The following is a 12,290-nucleotide window of genomic DNA, read 5'->3' on the forward strand; positions in this document are numbered from 1 at the left end:
CATTGTATATTTTTGGCTTCTTTGTCAAAGATTAAGTGTCCATGGGTATGTGGGTTTATTTCTAGATCTTCAATTCTATTCCATTTATCAACCTGTGTCTCTGTACCAGTACCATGCAACTTTTTATCACTAATGCTCTGTAGTATAGCTTGAGTTTAGGGATGGTGATTCTCCCAGAAGTTCTTTTATTGTTAAGACTTGTTTTAGCTCCCCAGGGTTTTGGCTGTCCTCTGAGAGGTCCAACAAGTAGCCTCTGAGTGAGAAAGACGCAGATCCTTACACTCAACCATTGCACTGAAGTTGAGAACCCCCGTGGTTGAATTAGGGAAAGGCTGGAAGAAGCTGAGGAGGAGGGCGACCCCATAGGAAGACCAGCAGTCTCAACTGACCTGGACCCTTGAGATTTCTCAGACACTGAGCCACCAACCAGGCAGCATACCCTCACTGGTCCAAGGTCCCCAACACATATACAGCAGAGGACTGCCTGGTCTGGCCTCAGTAAGAGAAGATGCACCTAACCCTGAAGAGACTTGAGGCCCTAGGGAGTGCGGAAGCAGAGTCAGGAGGATTGCTGTAAGTTGCAGGCCAGCCTGGGCTACACAGTGAGACCTTGTCTTCACAGCAAGAACAATAAAATACTAAACAAAAAGTAAAAGCATTGGGACTTTAAAAGGCCAGTTAAAGTTTCTTGGGTGTTTTTTAATCTTCCCAAATATGAAAGCACATAAAAAGGGAAAGACTGTATAATTACAAAGGTCTGTAAGTTGTTACACACTATGGTGATTCCTGATGGACTGCTGACGCATTAACAGCGTGGTGGCTTCTATTAAACACACCAGCACTGGGCTGAGGGTGTGGCCCAGCAGTAGAGCCCTGCTGAGTCCTCAGTTCCACCTCCAGAGCCACAAAGGAACTGAGGACACACTGGCAAAAGACGGACGACCACAGCTGCCCATCTGAACACAGAGCTTTTTAACACCGGCTTTCAGAAGACCACAGGCATATTTATTGACATGGTCACATTTGGGTTGTTTTGTTTTGTTTTCAACCCTGCTACAGGACAGCCTCTGAGTCACAGAGTAGTTTGGCAGATGTAATCATTGCCCTCTTTCCTTCTAAGCGAGCAGCGCTCCTCTGATAGAGACATGACCGTGCATCATACTCCCCAGTGGATAAGGAAACCCATGTTTATCCAAGTGCACACAGGAACATGGGGCAGGGGGGTACCAGCAGACGGATGTGTTTTGAAATTACATGTCTTGAAAAGTGTCATATGTTCCATAGAAGTAAAAGAAAGATGTGTAGAAAGAAGACTCCTCCCTCAAGTTAGTGCTAAGCAGACTTAGAATCTAAGGGAGAAATGGTAGCCTGAGGTCAGGGTCAGCATTCAGCCTCCGATGGAGTCTGTGCTGCCAAGCGCAAGCTGTTGGCTGCTCTCTTCTTCCTGTTGTATGATACATGGAACTGTGCATGTCACCTTTCTGTTGGCGCCCTCCCTCCCCCCAACTTCCCTACTCCTATACTCTCTGGGTCACGCTTGAAGTCAACCAGTGATGGCGTCAGGACTGTTCACCCTTCCTGGAAATGCCACTCTCTTCCAAAACAGATTTCTCTCTAACATTTGATTATCTTTTGTGGAGTCTGTGTGTGAGTCCAAGTGAAGGCCATGGGTGTGTGCATGTTATATGAATGTGCTCCTCAGGGTGTGAGTGCACATGTCTGTGCATGTATGTAGAGGCCGAGGTGAATGCTGGTTGTCCCTTAGTGGTTTTCTACCTGATATCCTGAAGCAGGACCTCTTCCTGAACGTGTAGATAGATCATCAGTTGGCTAGGCTGACGGGCTGGCCAGTGAGCACCGAGGCCTGTCACAGCACCCTCTACTGGCTGCCGGGATTACAGACACCCACCACCACACCCCACTTTGCATACATGCTGGGGATCAGACTCTTGCTTGCGGCACAGCTTGCAGTCTGCGCAGGCCATTTTTAAAGGTAAAAGGTACCAGTGGCTTAAGAGTCTAAGAAGCCCACAGCTTCCGGTCATTATTTTTCTGATAACATCTGTTCATCTCTATGATTCTTGCGCCGTTGAAAGTACAGCGCAGATAATGAGAAAACTGTGGCCCTATCTGGAGGTTTCTAATGCGACGAAACCTCATTATTCCAGAAACGGGAAAATAAGGGAATTAAATCAAGCACTTGTTCTGTCTTTCTCGTGAGCCTTTAAGGTCCTGAAATGTGGTGAGGGAAAGTTCTTCCAACAGAGAAGTCCCAGCTAACAAACGTGTCTGGGTGAGGTTATGGCTGAAGCAACAGTCGTCAGTGACCGATGGATCATCGATCGCACTGTCTGGAGCAGGCTCTGAGAGGGACGTGTCCAGAGGACCCTATCAACCCTCACATCACAAGAATGAGAAACTGGCAGATGTTTTGTTATCCACAGCACCGTCTGGGAAAGAGCCTTCCCCTGACTAAACGAGTCAAGATCCCACGGTGAACTTACTGTTTGCCAGGAAACACTGGGCATGGAGGGAAAGGTCGGTGACGCAAGCACAAAGCACAGGAACCAGGATGTGGGTCATTCCACAAGGAAAGAAGTGACGGGGCTTGTGTGGTGGCACACACCTCTAAACCCAGCACTGAGGAGGCAGGGCAGGTGGATCTGTGAGTTTGAGGCAAGCCTGGTCTACAAAGTGAGTGCCAGAGACACACAGTGAGACTCTTACCCCTAATTAATTAAATCACCATCTTTTAGGTTAGAAACTCAAATCGCATGTAGACCACTTTAGCTGACTAGGGTAACTGGAACCGTGGCAGGATACTTGCCAATATGAAGTAATCAATATTTCCATCAGTGTGGTAACAGTATTGTGGGAATTGGTTTTGATGGCATCTTTTCTTTTCTTTTCTTTTCTTCTTTTCTTTTTTCTTTTTGGTTTTCTTGAGACAGGGTTTCTCTGTGTAGCCTTGGCTGTCCTGAAACTCACTTCATAGACCAGGCTACCCTCGAACTCAGATAGCATCTTTTCTTGAGACACATATTGACATATTTATGGGAAAAATAACTTTATACCTAAGGCTGGACTTTTAATTTAAGGGGCTTTATTCCTTAAATCAATTCTAGATTTATGAGAAAACTGATGAGCTGATTTGGAGAGTTCTATACATACTCTAGTCAAGATATGCTAGAGAAACAGAAACACACAACACCTTTCTTCTTCATCTATTTACACAGTCCAAATTAAAACAACCCAACCCTAGACATATCATTCTCCCATAAATGGGTCACTGATATTGCTAGTAAAGACATTTTAAAAAGCCACAGCCATAATCTTATCACACTTTTAAAAACTTCGTTATTATTTCGTATTACCAAATACCCAGCCAGTGTTTCAATATCACCTCAAGTGTATTTTTACAGCTGATTTCAGTCAGGGTTGGAACCATGTCTCTATCTGTACTTCCGATGTCGGGGTGGACCCAGGGATACTTAACTTATACTGTGAGCTACAGGAATGCCACTTTGTTTGTTCTGTCCCTCCAAGTGTCCAAGCTTTGGCTGTTAAGGGTTTTGTTTTGCCTGTAGCCTGCTGCCACTGCTGCCTTTCTAGACCTGATGACAGTTTTTGCTTTCTGCTACTATAAGGCACTCCAGGTTCATCTGCAGCATTGTGTGCAATGGTCTTTTAATGTCAGCTATTCCCCAAGGAAGACTAGTTGCATAGTGAGTTCTATGCAACCCTGGTATCAGCAGCAAAGCGGTCTAGGTGTGTTCATTGCCCCTGAGGCTCCCTGCTTCTAGGTCCCCTCAGCTGACAAAGCAAGAGAATGTTTGGAGTGCTAGAGAGATGGCTCAGTAGGTAAAAGTACTTGCTGCTCTTCCAGAGGACCTGAGTTTAATTCCTTACAGCCATACAGTGGCTCACAACCATCTGTAACTCCAACTCTAGAGGATTTAACACCACTGGTCTCATAGGCACTGGCACACACATGTACACACACACACACACACACACACACACACACACACCCCTTTTAAAAAACAGAAAATAAAATGTACGGTGTATGCCCTAATAACTTGATTACAAATCAATACAAACAGTTGTGTATGTAACCATTTGTATCTATAGCAAGTTAAATGTGAGTTCATGTTGATAGGCTTGACCTTTTTGATTTTTGAAAAATTATCAGTGTATGTGTGAGTGTGTGCTATATATGATCCAATATGCACACATACGTGTGTGTGTGTGTGTGTGTGTATGTGTGCTGTGTATGTGCCCACATGCATACATAATATGCATGTATGCTTTCAAATGTGCCGCAGCACATGTGTTGGTCTTCTCTTTCTACCTTTATGTGTGTTCTGGGAATCAGACGTAGGTCGGCAGGCCTCTGTGGTGAGCACCTAACTCTGTGTGTGTCTGCAATGGGTTCCAGATATGGCTTTGGTAATTGTTAAAACTGGATTATGTGTAAATGGAGGTGGGGGGGAGGTGGTGGTTGATTATTTTATTATCTCTATTTTTGTGGGTATTTTGAAGTTTCTGTACAAAGAAAGACTCTTAGTAAGAATAGAGGAGGACACTGGTGAGATAACTCAGTCAGTGAGGACTTCGCCACCCTAGCAGGGATTTAGAGTCCCAGGAGCAACATAAAGGCCTGGGATGGGGTAAGGAGATGTCTGCAATCCCCTTACTGGGAGGTGGACGCAGAGGGCGTGTTGGCTAGCCGGTCTTTGTAATCATGCTCATTCAGAGGCCCTATCTCAGAAAGTAAGGTGAAGCCTGTCTGAGGGAGATACTCAATGTCAATTTCTGGGTCCTACATGCAGACAGACAGGTGCTCATGCACCTGTACACAAGTGTGCACACACACACACACACACACACACAAAGAATACTGGGGAGGGCAACTCCGATTCTCCTGACCTCAATGAGTGTTATGAGCTATTTTCCAAGCAAATAGCTAATTAAACACCAAAATCTGAAAAGGTCCACACTGACAAAAAAAGAAATGACAGGTAACAAAAGGAAACTTCTAGAAAAAAAGCAATATACAAGTGATAATTTACCATAATAGTAGACAGGAGATACACTCGGGGCTAAGTGTACAGCTCACTGGTAGTGAAGATGTGTGCTCTGCATGTGCAGAGCTGTGAGTTCACTCCCGAGTGAGTATACAGGCTTGCACTAACTCTCTAACACACACACACACACACACACACACACACACACACACAAGAATCTCTACTTCAATAAACTGTGGGAACATTTCTGTATTTCTACACAATTGCTCTTATCCAAATAACCGTGCATTTCCAAGTAAAATCTAAAATAATGTTTAGTATACTCTTTTGTTTTGTTTTGATTTTGGCTTTTTTCGAGACAGGGTTTCTCTATATAGCCCTGGCTGTCCTGGAACTCACTTTGTAGACCAAGCTGGCCTCAAACTCAGAAATCCGCCTGCCTCTGCCTCCCAAGTGCTGGGATTAAAGGTGTGCACCACCTCCGCCCGGCTAGTATACTCTTTTTAAAAGGAAAATAAGTATTGAAGGCTAAGTGGTTTGTGTTCAAAACAATGACAAAAAACGTTGACATTTTAAACCTACAAAACCAAAAAGATGCCACCGAGAAAACTCTGCGGTTTAGAAGAGCTCGCTTCCTGAAGTCCTGGACAGCTCTCATTGCTGCTCAGGTTACATCTCTCTAAGACCTGGCCATGCAGCAGGTCCCTGCCCTTTACTGAGACAAGCCTTTTCCAGCCACAGCCCCTGTCCCCAGGCTCCCACTGCACCAAGCAGAAAGCAGTCTCCTCTTGTGCAGACAGCCGCTAGGCTGGAGCCAAAACAGACTGCTAGTACAACTTGGTCTGGAGTTACTCCCAACTCCGTGGTCTTCCCATGTGGCCATCTTCAATGATGCAGATAGACTTCCTAGGGCAGGGAGTGCATTCCCTAGTGTGAGGAATCCCAAGATTCTTTATTAGCCCAGCAACACAGCACTCAGAGTCCAGGCCCTGGCACCCATGTTTTTCCTTGTTTGCAAAGCATGAATAATGATACCCAGCTCAGGGGCTCCAGTATGGGCTTATTAATGATTGCACGGTGCTAATCTTAAGCAGGCTTCATGGCACCAGCAGGTGGCACGGCCTTAGGAATGTATGTATTAATTATGTAGTGTTAGAGCCCAGGGCGACTGCCCAGTCACTGGAAGGAGGTGGTCTGAACAGATCTACAGGCACCTCGTTGGATGATAGCATCCTGGCCTTTGGGGTCCTGCTGTGCGGTCATCTTCACGTAGCATGGATAATTTATTTCTGTTTCTCCGGTGGGTCCCTCGAGGGAGGGGCATGCTGATGTTTTAGCTTGAGGTATGCCACAGTGCTGTGCTTACCAGGCTGCTTCTGAACTCACTGGGGAGGAGAGCAGCAGGAAATAGCCCCAAACAAAAGAAGGGACTCAGCCCAGCATCCAGGCGCTCAGAAGCATCCTGACACAGGTGACAGTGTCAGAATGTGACCCTGAGGGCAGAGCTGCCAAAGCAGTTGGTCACAAAGCTACTTCCTAGCAAAACAGCTTTCTGCTATGTAAGATGTCTAAAAGGGGAGATTTTTTTTTTTTAATATCATTAATTGGGTCAGTGGATGAGAAGGGAATGAAACAGGTTTTGATTAACTGCCTAAGAAGTCGTACAGGGACGGTCAGTCCTAGCAATCACAACCCTGTATTGAAGAGGAGCAGAGTCCCCTACTACCGTGTCAAACAGACACGAGCAAGTCAAATCCTGTTTAAAAACTAACAAACTTGTACTGCCCACTGACTGTTGAGAGGTCCTTGGGAAACAGAATAGTTAAGCAAATTAAACTGAAATAATAGAAGCAGAATATGTCTTCCCTCAGTTAGAAAACTTGACCGAACACTCTGTCTTCCAGGCACAGTGCGACACGGTGAGCAAGAGGCAACAGCTTCTGCTTCCTGCTTTATGTCACAAGAGACGGAAGTTAGACAAAGACAAACAGGAAATGTCACTTGGTGATGTGTACTCTGGGCTGAGGTGTCTGAGTGGCCTTTCTGCAGAGGTAGCATTTATGTGAAGGTGAGTGACCATTAGTCCCTAGAGACTTCTGAGTGTCTCTCAGGCCAAGCAAACAGGGGACGTTGTGTTATTCTCCAAGCCAGTGGGTAAGGGGTTGAGAGGCAGGAGATGGGCTGTGAGGGAGGCTGGGGCACACACCGGGTCACAAGCAAGGGACAAAGAAACTGGGGAAGACTAGAGGCTCCCTTCTCAGCACAGCAGGACTCCCAGGAACACAAGCAGGAGATCAATGGGACTTAGTTGGCATAAAACAAGATGGCAGGCTCCTCTGTGCAGAAAGAACAAGAGAAGGACAAAAGAAGGCGACCAGACTGTTGCCACAGTTACAGCCTTACTAGTGGGGTAGCTACTGGCTTATTTTGGAGGAACCCAACACCAAAGGGTCACGTGGTGTGCCTCATTTCATAGGTCACATCTGCATGTTTGCTGGGGGTAAAAGAACCTCACGTTTCTGTGGGTTGGAGCTTTTATGTCCTTCGAATAACATGGCAGTCATGGTCAAACATCTCTTTCTGGGACTAGACTATGAGTCTCTGACACCCGCCTACCCTGGCCTCTGGCAGTCATCTGTTTCCTGCTGCCTATGCCCACACCTGCCAGTGGCTGTCCGGTAGTTATTGCCAAATCATGTTCTCTTCAGACACCAATATCCGCTTTCTATAAAGAAAATGAGTTCCAGCACGAATTTCTTCATGTGTCACTGCCATGTTCTTAACTGACACGTGCTTCCTTTTACTCTACAGAATGATGGGACATCACGCTCAACACTTCAATCCCCAGTAACCTGTACCCCCTCCTTCTGAGGTCTTTTGGGTACTGTCCCATCTCCTTGTGCTCCACATGGCTTCAAAATCCACCTGATTTGTCCCATCCTACCAAAGAGCCTCCCTCATCTGTGCCTGTGACCACCTGCTGCCCCATTACCCAGCCACTCCCCACCTCTCCCAGACTGGACTTCTCCATCAGCCAGAAGACACGCCCCAGACCCTCACTCCCAGCCACGTGTCCGCAGTATCTCATCAGAGTAAACGGCATATATTTTGCCATCGAAACTATTATTGTGTTATGCTATACAGAGAGACTGTCTTCCCCCAATTTTAGGATTCCTTTGAAATATTTCTGTTTTCAGAGAGCTTCTTGAATGGGGTGGACAACTTGAGTGGGTTCTGAGCTGTGTGGCTACCTGCTTCCACTCCATGGTCTTTAAGAACTGTATGAGTTCAACAACATCCCTTTTGCCAAATCCAACATCCTCATTTTGATGAGTCTTCTGAGTGTCCATAGTTCACACTTTTCTACCTGGTTCTGTTTGAAATCTAGTCATTCCCTCTAATCCACGACCATTTATTTGACTCTGACAGACCACCTCCAGCTCGGGGACTCTGTAAGGCCTTTCAGGGCTGCTCTCTCTGAAGTTTCTGCTAGCTGTCCACCTGTACCAAAAACTCCTGGAAACAGAAATAGTCCAAAGAAGCTTCAGATTTGGGGAATCTTAACCAAATCTCTGCACATAGCATGACACAGTTGTAGTTTTGAGAGCAAAATCTAAGCTATTACTCCAAACGAGGTCATTATAAACTGCTGCTTCATAGCTATCCTGATTACAGTTTGCTGACAAGGAATCTTGGTGTTAATTTACAAAAATTAATTACTAGTAGGCAAAACCTTCAGCTTCTTGTTTTTTTCTGAAAATATTCCAGATTTCTGTAGCCAGTTTTCAAGTGACTACTTCGAAGTCAGCATTCTCCAAGGCGAGCAGATCCCAGCCAGTTCCCTTTGGGAGGCTCAAGGCTTGTCACCAGGGTCATGTTCCATCCTTGAAGTCTAAATGCTTAAAAGCAGTTCACTTGTGCTCTCGTGACATAAGGCATTTGTCACCCAGTCTCCTGACTTCATCCCAGTCAACAGCTCTGCCTCTGTGCAAATCCACCCTTCCGGTGGCCACATGAGCCGTTCTCAGAGTCTGTCTACACTAGCTTTCAAAGCTTTTTATTTCCTTGCATATGATTCTTCCAATGCCACAGTCTCCCACATATTCCATCTATGATAAAGTATTTATCTTTGCTTAAGAACTCACAACAATTTCTCTGCATTTAACAAACAGACCTCCACCCAACACTTCTGGGGGCGGGGGAATCTACTATTCAGGATTCTTTCTGTGCCCCTTTTGTGTCCAAAGACAGTCTCCTTGTGCCAGCTTGTCCCTCTACCAGCACCTTCAGATTGATGCCTTTTCTAGATGGAAGAGAGCACAGCAGTATTGGATACAACCAATGCAGGGTATCCTAGTTTTACATCTCAAACACTAGTCTGACATTCCTTTCAGTCTGGCTTTAGGCTAAGCATTGGTAATAGAGATGATTCTTTATCTTTTTTCATTCCCTTCCTTTCTGTTGGAAGAAGTAGCTCCCAAGGTAACCCATCAACAAGTATTAAGTAAGTAAGTAAGTAAGTAAGTAAGTAAATAAGCATACATACCAAGTGCGGGACAAAGGATAAGAGACTGGCAGAACATTCCAGCAATATTGCAGAAACAAAAGGGACTAGAGAGATGGCTCAGTGATCAAAAGCACATTCTGCTCTTGCAGAGGGCCCAGGTTCAAATCCCAGCACGCATGCTCGCCACCTCCTGCAGTCCCAACTCTAGCAGATCCAGCCCGTTCCTCCAGGCCCTGAGAGCAGGGCCTCTGGACTCAAGTGCACACAACCCCACACAGACATACACACATAAATAAAATTTTTACAAAAGGCAAAGATGTTGGCACACACCTTCATCCCTAGTGATTGGAAGGCAGAAGCCAACAATGATCTCTGTATGTTCAAAGCAAGCCTGGTTTATATGTAAGGCAACTTCCAGGCCAGCCAGGGATGCACAGAGAGACCTTGCTTCAACAGAAACCAAACGGAAACCAAAACCAACACAAAAACCTTCAAAAAACAAAAACCAAGAAAACCAACAAAAGCCTGCAGGAGAGTCCGGCCTGTCCGTGGGCTGTGAGGGAAGGTTGAGCGCATGGTCCGTCCTTCATTTCATGGACTCTAAGCTTCTGGGGGTTCTTCTCTGCCCTCCAGAATCCGCCCAGCTCCCTCAGTACCATCCATGTTCTAAAATGATGCATCAGCCATTTTTCCGCCTGGGGTGACAGCCGCTGGTGCACAGCCTTGACAGAATCTGCTACTTCAAGGATTGCTTTCTGAAAACATGAAGGTATATGAGATGACTTGTTGCAAGAACACATCTAGCAACCAGAGGCACCAATGTAGTCAGTTGCTGTCTCTACAAGTGATTCTGACTCGGATACCATTCCACTCAGTAGGTTTCCAAATGCAGGGGCCGGGGGGAAGGTCATGATTGCTGATGTGCAGATAAAAATAAAATGAAAAAACCATTTAGAGCGATATTACAAGCCAACATCAGCAACAAAACCCTTTAGGGACAGGAAGCTTACTTGAATGTAAACAATATTTATAGGAAACAATAGATAGAGTGGATCCTGATCAAACAGGGGTGGGGTGGGGGGGAGAGGAGTGCGAAGGGGTGGGGGGCGCTGGGAGGAAGAAACAATAGATAAGCTAGGAAGAGCTATAGTAGAGAGAAAAGATCTGTATACGTATGGGGGAGGGGCCTGAAACAGTCTCTAGGTGACAATTTTTCTTTCTTTGCTTTTTACATTTTGTTTATTGATTTATTTAGAATACAATGTGTAGGGGTTAGCTCACTCCTTCCACTACGTGGATTCTAGGGAACAAACTCAGGTTGCCAGACTCAGCAACAAGCCCCTTTATCCGATAAGCTTTCTTGCCAGCCCCAAATTCATTTCTTTTTGAAAAAGAAATAACAAAAATAAGGTGAACTAATAAAACTAGTTCATAAAAACCATGTATTAGACGCAGAAGGATCTTAGGTGGAATCTCTTTTAGTTGTTTCCAAGAGTTTTTCCAGCACCTCAGTATTTTATTACAAAGAGGTCTACATGAATCTGGCGAAATGCCAAAAGCAGACCCAAGGAGGGGAGGTGGGGAGGTAAAGTCGAGTCTTCTGCATCCGGAAGAGGAGGCCTGGGGCCCAGAAGCCCAGGCCCCGCCCAGCCAGCTTCCGCTCCTCCTGCAGCCTGGAGGCATGCCCCTTGAGGCTGAGGCACACAGCTCCAGCCAGCCCCCTCCTACCCACTCTTTCTCAGAAGCCCACCAAAGCCGGCGGCTCTGGTCTTAGCCGTGTGTGGTGTCTTATTCCCCAGGGCATGGAAACGCTCAGTGAGTAACTCTTCCTGTGTACATCTGATGAGCTGATTCAGTCCCCAAGATAGACGAGAGGACCCGTTCAACAAAGTTGTCCTCTGACCCACACAGTGTGCTGTGGCATGTGAGTGCACACATAGCGCACACAAATAATTATATTTTAATTTTAAAGAAGATATAAGTTCACTGCTCGAAAGGAGCCGCGAAAGAGACACCATTTCTTTTTCTTTCTTTCTTTCTTTCTTTCTTTCTTTCTTTCTTTCTTTCTTTCTTTCTTTCTTTCTTTCTTTCTTTCTTTCTTTCTTTCTTTCTTTCTTTTTTTCTTTCTTTCTTTTCTTTCCTTCCTTCCTTCTCTCTCTCTTTCTCTCTCTCTCTTTCTCTCTCTCTTTCTTTCTCTCTTTCTCTCTTTCTCTCTCTTTCTTTCTCTCTCTCTCTCTCTCTCTCTCTCTCTCTTTCTTTCTTTCTTTCTTTCTTTCTTTCTTTCTTGTTTTTTTTGGATTTTTGGTTTTTTCCAGACGGGGTTTCTCTGTGGGGCTGTCCTAGAACTCACTCTGTAGACCAGGCTGGCCTCGAATTCAGAAATCCGCCTGCCTCTGCCTCCTAGAGTGCTGGGATTACAGGCGTGCGCCACCACCGTCCGGCGAGACACCATTTCTAAATATGCAGAAATCTGGGATGTTACAAAATTCCCTTAGAATATGGAATTATCAGAGAAGACTCTAGGAACCCAGAGAACAAATAAGGTAGTATTTAATCAAAATCTTAAGATAAATATATATTTGGATTATTACCATTTCAAAATAAAACAAAAACTAGAAGAAGATTCCCCTGCAAAGGTCACTCTTTTAGTTTACTGTGCATATTGTCACTTTGTAAAGTATTTAAAACCAATACTTTTAATTAACATCTACTTTCTTGTGAAACATTACCTAATTCCAAAATTCTTAGACCTCCTC

This window comes from Apodemus sylvaticus, chromosome 19 (genome assembly GCF_947179515.1).
Source record: "Apodemus sylvaticus chromosome 19, mApoSyl1.1, whole genome shotgun sequence".
Lineage (NCBI taxonomy): Eukaryota > Metazoa > Chordata > Mammalia > Rodentia > Muridae > Apodemus > Apodemus sylvaticus.